This window comes from Sorex fumeus, unplaced genomic scaffold, assembly GCF_029834395.1.
Source record: "Sorex fumeus unplaced genomic scaffold, SorFum_2.1 ptg000054l, whole genome shotgun sequence".
Taxonomy (NCBI): Eukaryota; Metazoa; Chordata; class Mammalia; order Eulipotyphla; family Soricidae; genus Sorex; species Sorex fumeus.
Genome location: NW_026606111.1, coordinates 20736441 through 20747362, shown reverse-complemented (window position 1 = coordinate 20747362; position 10922 = coordinate 20736441). Strand labels below are relative to the sequence as shown.

Genomic DNA, 10922 nt, shown 5'->3' with positions numbered 1-10922 from the left:
TTATTTTATTTATTTATTTTATTATTTATTTATTGTTATTTATTTTATTTATTATTTATTTATTTATTAGTCTTCTTGCATATCACATCTGATCCTGTAACTATGATTGGGGCTTAACATTAATATTAGCTTGTGTATAGGTATGTTTAAAAGTGCAGGCTTACTCAGTATCCCTATGTTTATGTAAAGTAAGGAAATACTGAGTATAAATAATATTCCATTATGTAGATTTATATGAATTTTATCGAAACTGAATTTAAGATCCCATACCTACTTTTTTGTTTGTTTGTTTTTTGGGCTACACCAACTAGTGCTCAGGGGTCACTCCTCCTTGGGGGACCATATGGGTGCCAGGGATTGAATGTGAGTGCAAAGCATCTATCCTACCCGCTGTAATATTGCTCCATCTCATCAATGCCTGCTGTTTTACTTAGACTTTTAAAAATTATTTTTAAGCTAATCATTGTGAAATATAGTGTTACAAAGTTGTTCATGATTTAGTTTCAGTCACAAAATGTTCCAACACCTTTTCCATCACCAGGGTACATTCCCTTACACAAATGTCCCCAGTGCCCACCTCTCCTGCTCTGCAATGCCTGCTATTCTTATGAAGAAAAGTGTTTTAATTTTTAAATTTATCTGAAAATAATGCTAACAATGATATGTTATACTTGTTTAAAAAACTCACTATATTTATCATTGTGAGAAGCTCTCCTAAAATATTTTTTTCAGTTTTCTAATATTGACTATCTCATAGTGGAGAAAACTTAAAAAATGCAAAAAATACATTTCTCATAAATGTTCTTCTACATTTAGCACACTTAAATTAACACAGCTATAGTCATCTCATTAATTGTGGAATACTATCAGAATTTAGTAGAATTACATACTATTTAACAGACTATACAGGATCAGTTAAGTGGCAATGCAGCTGGATTTGTTTTTTATGATGAGAGATCACTACAAACCTGCACTGCTGTTGAAACTGAAAAATATTCATAGGTAAGCTTTAAATTGACTACAAGTATAGACATCTTTGTATAACTCATGTGTTATATATTAAGCAAAAGTGAAGCATTAATTTTAATTAGAATTTTGAATTAGACTGTAAGTTAAATTTAGGACAGAGTTATAAAGAAGCTGTCTCATTGTAGTTAAAAGTGTTAAAATGAATGCACTGCAAATAGAATATTTATGAAATTTTAGCTAGAAAGATGTGATAGAATATGACTTATAAGAAATGCTAGAAATTACCCAAAGGCAAGAAAATTATGAAGGATTATTTTACTTCATAAATAATGTAAATAGGTATTTTAGGTAATAATTTTTCATATAAATATAATTATAAAAGAAGTTTTAAATAGGCTTCAAGGAAGCTAAAGAGATAGTACAGCCAGTACTGCACTTGTAGTGGATAAAGTTGAACCATGTTCGATCCCTAGCAGTGCCTATTGTCACCTAAGCTTCATGAGGTGTGACCCCTGAGGACAGAGCCAGACTTAAGTACTAAACACTGCCAGATATATTACCAAAAAAGCCAAAAATTACAAATAAAATAAAATTTGAAAATAAAATTGGTTTCTATTACATTATTAATTTGCAAAATTACACACATGTGCAAATGTGCTTACCAAATATACACATGTACATACTGACATACCAAAAAACATGCACTATATCCACAATAATTTGTGATATTTCATGACAGGAGGTTGAAGACTATTTAATCTTGATATCAACACAACTTTACTCAACTAATGTAAATAATGTGATCTATAGCACTGTAGCACTGTCCTCCCTTTGTTCATTGATTTGCTCAAGCGGGTCCAGTAACGTCTCCACTGTGAGACTTGTTACTGTGTTTGGCATAATGAATACATCACAGGTAGCTTGCCAGGCTTTGCATGCAGGTGAGATACTCTTGGTAGCTTGCCAGGCTCTTCGAGAGGGGAAGAGGAATCGAACCTGGCTCAGCTGGGCCGACCGCACAGCAAGAAAAACACCCTACCACTGCACTATCGCTTATGCCAGGGAATGGGGTGTTGTGGCAAAAATTCAACACAGGCTCTGGATGCAATGCCTAGGCCCTGCCTTAGGAACAGCTGCCTGCTGGAGAGACTGCTAAACCCCCATGGAAAAATTTCTAGTTTTCCCTGGGTCTCCTGGCATCCCAGTCAGCCAGGCGCAGGGGCTACCGGGATTCTGAAACAGGAACTGGGGCAAGAAGATGGAGGAGCTGTCACAGCCACAAGCCGAGTGATGATGAGGTGTTGACCCCTGTATCTGTATCATGGAAAATATTCTACATTACATCTAAGCATCATTTTTTCAGACACCATGTTTAAATGTTCCAAAGGAAGAAGTTTTAGGAGAAATGGTTAAATTTATGATGACTACAATCACAAGTGAGTCTTAGAATTTGCCGTTAAAACCTTTTTAAAAGTTTAGGCAAAATTATATTTCCTTTAATTACTCAAACTTTCACATATCACAAAATTACATGTAATTATTTCTTGCATATCAGATTTAGTTAGAATTTATTATACATCTATCAGATTTTTAAGGTAGTTTATGCTCTTGAGAAAATGAATAAAAGTTTATTGTCAAAACCTAATTTTCACATGATTAATATGATAGTATGAATATGTGGGCCAGCTAGGTGAGGGCCAGCTTGATGGACAGGTCTATTTTGTTGGCCACCAGGATGATGGGCATGTTGGGGCAGAAGTGCTTCATCTCAGGTACCCACTTCTCAGGGATGTTCTCCAGCCAATCCGGGCTGACCAAAGAGAAGCACATGAGACTCCACCGGTGTTCAGGTGGGAGAGCGGCCACAGATGGTCATAGTTCTCCTGGCATGCTGTATCCCACAGGGCCAGCTCTACCTGCTTGCCATTCATCTCTGTGTCAGCCACATAGTTCTTGAAGATAGTGGGCACGTACACCTTGGGGAATTCGTCCTTACTGAAGACGATCAGCAGGCACGTCTTGCCACATGCACCGTCACCCACCACCACCAGCATCTTGCTGATGGCCACCATGAGTGGGTCCATGATGGCCTTGCTGCTGTCCTGCACTGCGCCCATTGCTCACCTGGGTCAACCCGCTCAGAGAGGGGAGCCGAGGGGCACTAGTGTGCTCCGCTGGGGGAGCATGCTCTCCGTTTGCTTGGGGATCTGAGGTGGGAGTGCTTGGGTTTTGAGCGCATAGGGGCTCCAGGCCACTGTAATGGGGGGCCATGCCCAGAGGGTTGCCTTTGTGTGCAGGGCAGTGACTCCAAGAGTAGCTGGTTCGATCAAGCTCTTCCTCCCTAGTCTTTCTTGTTTCTCACCACTAGGAACCAGCAGCGTCCAAGCCGGCAGTGGGACTGTGGTGGCACATGTCTCCTGACCCTGCACCTGGCTGTCTTCACCGGGACCTCTCAAAGGGGGTTGGGTTGAGTTTCCCTCCCCACCCCAAGCAGAACCCCGGCAGCTGAAGACCTCCAGAACCCAGTCACAGCCATGATCAAGGCCACTCTCCACACCCCTTGATGAGCCTCACACATGAAAGAACCAGCAGAGTAACCCAGGTGTGTGGGACTCTTGGCTGAGATCTCCAAGCCTGCTAGGATTGGGTCTGAGCCTCTTCCACCCAGATCCCTCATTTTCCAGTAGATAGGCAGTCACACCCACAAACTGCCCTTGGCACTATGCAATGCTATCAATGGCCAAGAATCAGAGACTCTAAAACAAAGTTCCGTAAGCACACAAAGCAGACAGCAACACTGGTGGCTGAGCAACCTCTTATAGTGTAGTTCTCCCTCTCAGAGAACCTGACAAGCTCCTGATGGTATCCTGTTTACATGGCAGAGCCTGGCAAGCTCCCCATGGCGTATTTTATATGCCAAAAATAGTAACAATAATGGCGCTCATTCTCCTGACCCTGAAAGAGCCTCCAATGCGGCTCTGTTGGGAAGGATGAGTAAAGAGAGGCTGCTAAAATCTCAGGGCTACGATGAATGGAGATGTTACTGGCACCTACTCAAGCAAGTCAATGAACAACAGGATGACAGTGATACAGTGAATATGAATATGTGTCAAAACTATACATTTTTGAATAAGAGGAGAGCAATGAGCATAGGAATATTCCCTAGTTTGCAATCTGCTATTTCTTAAATCACAGGCTACTCTTTGATTTGAAGGTAATTGTAGTTGTGGTTGCTTTTATTATTGTAGTGTTAGAAACTGATTCATATGAAGAAGCCAATCAGAGCAACAGAAATAGTTTTAGTTTTAATATTTCATCTTTCACATTTCTTAAAATATTGACAGCTCAATGTATGCAACATACATTATTTTAAGCTTATAAAACATTGATTAATGAATACTACTATTTTATAAAAGAATACACAAAGGAAAAATAAAGATAAATAATGGAATAGTACTTTTAGAAAGAAAAAGCTGATTGATATGTAAAACAATTCATTATCTAGAAAATATGTTTATTTCTTTTGCTTTCAAATATTGTGCATTGATTAATGAATGATTTTAAAATGCATGAATTTCTAGAGCAAAGTGCTCTTTTGTAAAATGAAATTATGAGTTATGGTTATCTTTCATAATAACTAATGAAAATTATGTCAGATCTCTGCATTAAAAAATTGTTAGTATTAATAGTTTGTTCAAATTCATCTTTGACATTCAGTGTTACTTGACTTTAATGTGAATATACAATTAGTGATAGTACCATGAATATTATTATAAATATATTTTTGTTTATCTTATATGTCAGATGTCTAAGTCATGCCCTCATACACACAATCTATTAGTATCTCCTTAAACTTCTGATACTTCTTAAGTACTACTAAACTTCTGATAATGTCTGTCCACTGTCCTACTGTTGTTCATTGATTTGCTCCAGCAGAAACCAGTAACGTCTCCATTGTGAGACTTGTTATTGTTTTTGGTATATCTAATACATGATGGGTAGCTTGCCAGGCTCTGCTGTGTGGGCGAAATACTCTCAAGAGGGTGGAGTAATTGAACCCGGGTCAGTCACATACAAGGCAAACGCCCTACCCGCTGTGCTATTGCTCCAGCCCAAACTTCTGATAAAACACTTAATTTATCTTAAAATAATTATTTCATATGAACCTGTCAGTAATTTCATAAAATATTTTATACTATGGGAACTTATCATATTTTTAATTAAATTGAATTAATTTCCTCTGACATCAGCACTTTTTTACTCAATCAATTGCCATTGAATCTCTTCTAACTCTCTTTTTAATGACTTTTACTATGTAATTGGTGCTCTGAAAACGTTATTCAGATAGACATAATGTTAATGGCATTTTTGCAATTGGAAAATCATGATAACTCATAAATTCTTTGAGGTTTTGTAATTGTTTGCTGCAATAATCCCCAATTATTAGCAGATATCTGAATAAATTATTAGCAGATATCTGAGTAAATTACATATTCATTGCTGCCAACTATATGATTTTAGCAACATATTGAACTTGAGAATAGAAGAGATTATTTGTTTTAATTTTTTTAAGATTGTATAATTGTATTTGAAATTTTCACTTTATTGTAATTTCATTGTAGAGATAAATCTAGTTTCTTCAAATCATTCACTCACATGTATAGATATTCTGAAAATTTTGCAAATATAGAGGGCAGTATATATTCTTGGCCACAATGCTCGGTCAGACCACAATTTTCTAGGAAACTCAGTTAGAGAACCAGGCGAACAGGAGGTTTACTGCACTGGAGCAGAAGCCAAATGTCTACAGTTTTGGCATCTAAAGCATTTTAGATACTAAGATGACAGAACTGTTCATAAAACCATCTGCTATTTACTGATCCATCTGTTGGTCAACAGAGAGTCATCAGATCCTAAGAAATACATCGGGTTGAGAAACAGCACATTTTCCAGTATTTAACAAGGAAATGGTATTAAAGATTTATAGAGAATGTATTTTATTACACCAGAACAGAATTTTTCTATTGTAATCTTGTCTATATACTACATATGAGCTATTGCATATGAATATATTACAATATTTGCTATTGCAATTATTATTACATACACATACTACAACTATAAATATGAAAAGTTAATATATGAATTTATCAGGTCAGATCATGATATGTGAGAAAATAACAATTTTGTTAAGCACTTTGTAATAGCTGTTTTATCAAAATATTAATGAAATTATAAAAAAATCTTTGTGTTGACAAATAGATTGAGGAAAACAGATAGCATTCTCCATGATATTGACCTTAGAGATGCCTTTAATGATTACAGTCCATTTTCATAGAAAACAAAAGCAAAAGTAAACAAATGTGACAACGTCATGCTAAAAAATTTCTCTACTGCAAAACCAACTAAGACTTAAATAAAGATATCCTACTAAATACAGGAAAATATTTTCATACAATGTATTTTACAAAGGGCCAGACACTGTCAGACACTGTCCTCCTGTTGTTCATCGATTTTCTTGAGCGGGCCCAGTAATGTCTCCATTGTGAGACTTTGTTGATACTGTGTTTGGCATCTCGAATACGTCACAGGTAGCTTGCCAGGCTCTGTCATGTGGGCAAGATACTCTCGGTAGCTTGCCAGGCTCTCCAAGAGGGGCGGAGGAATCGAACTCGAGTTGGCCATGTTGGCTGTATGCAAGGCAAATGCCCTACTGCTGTGCTATCGCTTCAGACCAGATAATTAGTCAATAAAAACAAGCAAACAAAAAAATCTGTTTACCATCACTGCTTATGAAGGAAAAATAAATCAAATTTACATTGAGGTATCTTACCAGATAGAATAATATTTTAAATAGCTCAGAAATAAAAGTGCTGGGAGGAATGCAGGAAAAAGAGTTCACTGTTGGTTAGACTCATGTTGTTCAGTCTATGGAAAATAATATGGAGACTTCTCAAAAAAGTAGAATTGCTATATGATCTTTCAACTTCAGTCTTTAGTACCACAAAAGTCACAGAAAACACTGCTTAATATTTTTTTCATGACTAAGAACATATAGCATACAACAACATATAACAACATCAAAATCCATTTTGGTGAGAGTTTTCATCATAAACGGGTGCTATATCTTATCAAAGTTTTCTCTGTGTCTATTAATATGATCATATGCTTTTTATCTTTACTTTTTTTTATATGATGGATTATGTTGGTAGATTTCTGAATGTTAAACCATCCTTACATCCCTGGGATGAATCCCCCTTGGTTGTGGTGTATGATCTTTTTCATGAGTTGTTGGATTCAATTTGATAAAATTTTGTTGAGGATTTTCGCATCTATATTCATCAGAGATATTGGCCTGTAATTTTCTTTGTTAGTGGTATTCTTATTTGCTTTTGGTATCAGGGAGATATGTGCCTCATAGAAACTGTTTGGGAGAGTTCCAGTTTTTTCAGTTTCCCGGAAAACCTTGAGGAGAACTGTCAACAGGTCTTCTTTAAATGTTTGGAAGAATTCACTAGTGAATCCATCTGGTCCAGGGCTTTTGTTTTGAACTACACAAAAAGAAAAAAACATCCAACCCCATCAAAAAATGGGGTGATGAAATGAACAGAAACTTTCTCAAAGAAGAAATCCGAATGGCTAAAGGGTACATGAGAATCTGCTCTACATCACTAATCATCAAGGAGATGCAATTCAAAACAACAATGAGATATCATCTCATGCCACAGAGACTGGCCCACATCCAAAAGAACAAAAGCAACCGGTGTTGACACAGATGCAGTGTGAAAGGGACTCTCCTTCACTGCTGGTGGGAATGCCGACTGGTTCAGCCCTTTTGCAAAACAGTATAGACAATTCTCAAAAAATTAGAAATTGAGCTCCCATTTGACCCAGCAATACCATTCCTGGGAATATACCCCGGAGAGGCAAAACAGTATAGTCGAAATGACATCTTCACGTCTATGTTCATTGCTGCACTGTTCACAATAGCCAAAATCTGGAAAAAAAACTTGAGTGCCCAAGAACAGATGACTGGTTATAGAAACTTTGATACAACTACACAATGGAGTACTAGGTAGCTGTTAGAAAAGATGAAGTCATGAAATTTACATACAAATGGTACTACATTGAAAGTAACATGTTAAGCAGAATGAGTCAGAAAGAGAGGGATAGACATAGAAAGATTGCATTCATCTGGGGAATATAAAGTAACAAAATAGGAGACTAACCCTCAAGAAGAGTTGAGTTAAGTTCCTGGAGTTTCACTCCATGGCTTGGAGGCCAGTCACACATGCCAGGGGAAAAGGCAGCTCAGCTAGAGAAGGGAACACCAAGTAAAGGGTGTTGGGAGGATCCTCCCAGGATGGAAGATGCATGCTGAAAGTAGACTATAGACCTATCATGATTGCCACCCAATGCCTCTTTTGCAAACCACAGCACCCAAAAGGAGAGTGAATAAAAGGGAATGCCCTGCCACAGAGGCAGGGTGGGATGGGGGGGGGGGGCGGGATGGGAGAGGTGGGAGGGATACTGGGATCATTGGTGGTGGAGAATGGGCACTGGTGGAGGGATGGGTACTCGATCCTTTTATAACTGAAACCCAAGCACAAAAATTTGTAAGTCTACAACTGTTCCTCGTGGTGTTTCATTAATAAACATTTTTAATAAAATGTATCTATTACTGTGTTCATACAAAATGACTGGAGCGATAGCACAGCGGGTAGGGCGTTCACCTTACAAGCGGCCAACATGGCCGACCCGAGTTTGATTCCTCCGCCCCTCTCGGAGAGCCTGGCAAGCTACTGAGAGTATTCGATATGCCAAACACAGTAACAACAAAGTCTCCAATGGAGACGTTACTGGGCCTGCTCGAGCAAATCGACGATCAACGGGAGGGCCTTTACCTTTACCTTTTACAAAATGACTAGATATATTAATAAGAAGTAATCTTGATATATTTGTTTCAATTGATATCTAAGGAAATTAGAAAAAATATAGTTTTAGATGGAATTCTGCCCTTGGGCAGATCTCCTAGTACTCAAGAGTGCTGATCCCTTAGATCAGATTTTGTTGTACTTAAGTAAATCCCCCAGAAGAACTTCTCCTGAAGGAAGGGCTTTACATCTGTTCATTGTTATGATAATGTTTTACCACACCTGTTTGTAATGGCTACCCCCAACCTTTTATGATTTCTATATAACTAACACTGTGAGTCTTGAGTAAATGCTAACTGATTACCAATGAACCTGGTGGCCCTGTTCCTTCCTTAGTCTGTTGCTGTCAGTTGGTGGTGATGTTGGGGGGGGGGATAGTGATTTGCCTAGGAGGAGCACACCACGTGAATCTCGGGTCACTGTGGGTGAGCTGGTGACCATGTCAGAATAGTGACATCTGGTACACAAATAGCAACTAAGGTATTGCTACTGTACTATTTCTCGAGGCTAGTTTTCAATCATCTTAGTTGTTTTTTTAATTGAATCACCATGAGATAGCCCATTACAATGCTGTTCATAATTGGGTTTCAGTCATACAGTATTCCAATACCTATCATTACACCCATGTACATTTCCCACAACAATGTCTCAAGTTTCCCAACACCTTACCACTCCACTCAAGCCTGCCTCTATGACAGGTACATTCTCTCTCTCTCTCTCTCTCTCTCTCTCTCTCTCTCTCTCTCTCTCTCTCTCTCTCTCTCTCTCTCCTTTATCTCCTTTCTCTCTATCTCTCTTATATTTTGGTCATTGTGACTGAAAAGTCATAATGTGTATCCCTTTAATACTTTCAATTATCAGTTCTTATTCAGCATGTTCATTTTCAAATATTGTTATACCTATCCCTTCTCTCTCTTATCTACCCTCTGATCCCCACGCACTTGCGGTAGAATATTGTTATACCTATCCCTTCTCTCTCTTATCTACCCTCTGATCCCCACACACTTGCGGTAGATTCCAACCATTGGGCAATTCTCCTAGCCCCTATTTTTCTTGGCCTTGGATATTAGTCCCATACTATTTTATTTTATACCAGAAATGAATGCAACCATCCTATATCTGTCTGTCTTAAAGGAATCTTGAGTCATATGACTTTGCTATGAGAGGTATTCAATGTGCAACCTGCTACAATGTTGCCTGCCTTATTACCCTTGGGATGTTCTATATATTTCCCTGTTATTAAGTGTTTCTGCTTAAGAAAATGACTTTATACCTTTGGGCATTGCCTTAATGAAGAGTTGTAGAATTATTGATTCCTTCCTTAAGAAGATAAAGCTCTTTTTCCCAATCGTTGTCTGTTTGTTTTATTTGTTAAATTTTCAAGCTGTTTCACACTTGTTATGGGTGTATGACTTTTTAAAAAAAATTATGACACTGTTCTCAGTCTGCTGATATTTTATCATTGATTAGTTTTGATGATACAATTGAGAAGTACCTTTTATAAGCATCCGTGATTTGCTTGTAAAAATGCTAATATCTGCTAAACATCTCTGTAACCTCGATATGTATATTTACCTCTCCTGTTCTTCATCCATTGCTACTAAATCTTGCCACTGATTATAATGATTATGTTTCTATTTATTCAGTTATTTATGCATCACTGACTGACCTGAATAATTACAACATCCTATCACACTCGTTTTTATTCATGAGCCTAGTTTTATAATTGTGTATCCTACTCATAGCTATAAAATACAGTTGTGAGACAATTAAAATTATTGTCTTCTGCCCTTACTATTAGTGTAGTTTCTAGACACTTCATAAAGTATTTGCTTTTCTCTGGTATTTCCGGGGCTGGAGCAATAGCACAGCGGGTAGGGTGTTTGTCTTGCAGACAGCCGAGCTGGGTTCGATTCTCCATCCCTCTCAGAGAGCCCAGCAAGCTACCACCTGCAAGGCAGAGCCTGGCAACCTCCCCGTGGCATATTCGATATGCCAAAAACAGTAACAACAAGTCTC

General features: G+C 37.9%; 1 pseudogene; it reads right to left on the bottom strand.

Moving 5' to 3' along the window:
• Positions 1–2655: 2655 nt before the first annotated feature.
• LOC130033649 (rho-related GTP-binding protein RhoB-like) lies at positions 2656–3041 on the bottom strand (annotated as a pseudogene).
• Positions 3042–10922: the final 7881 nt, after the last annotated feature.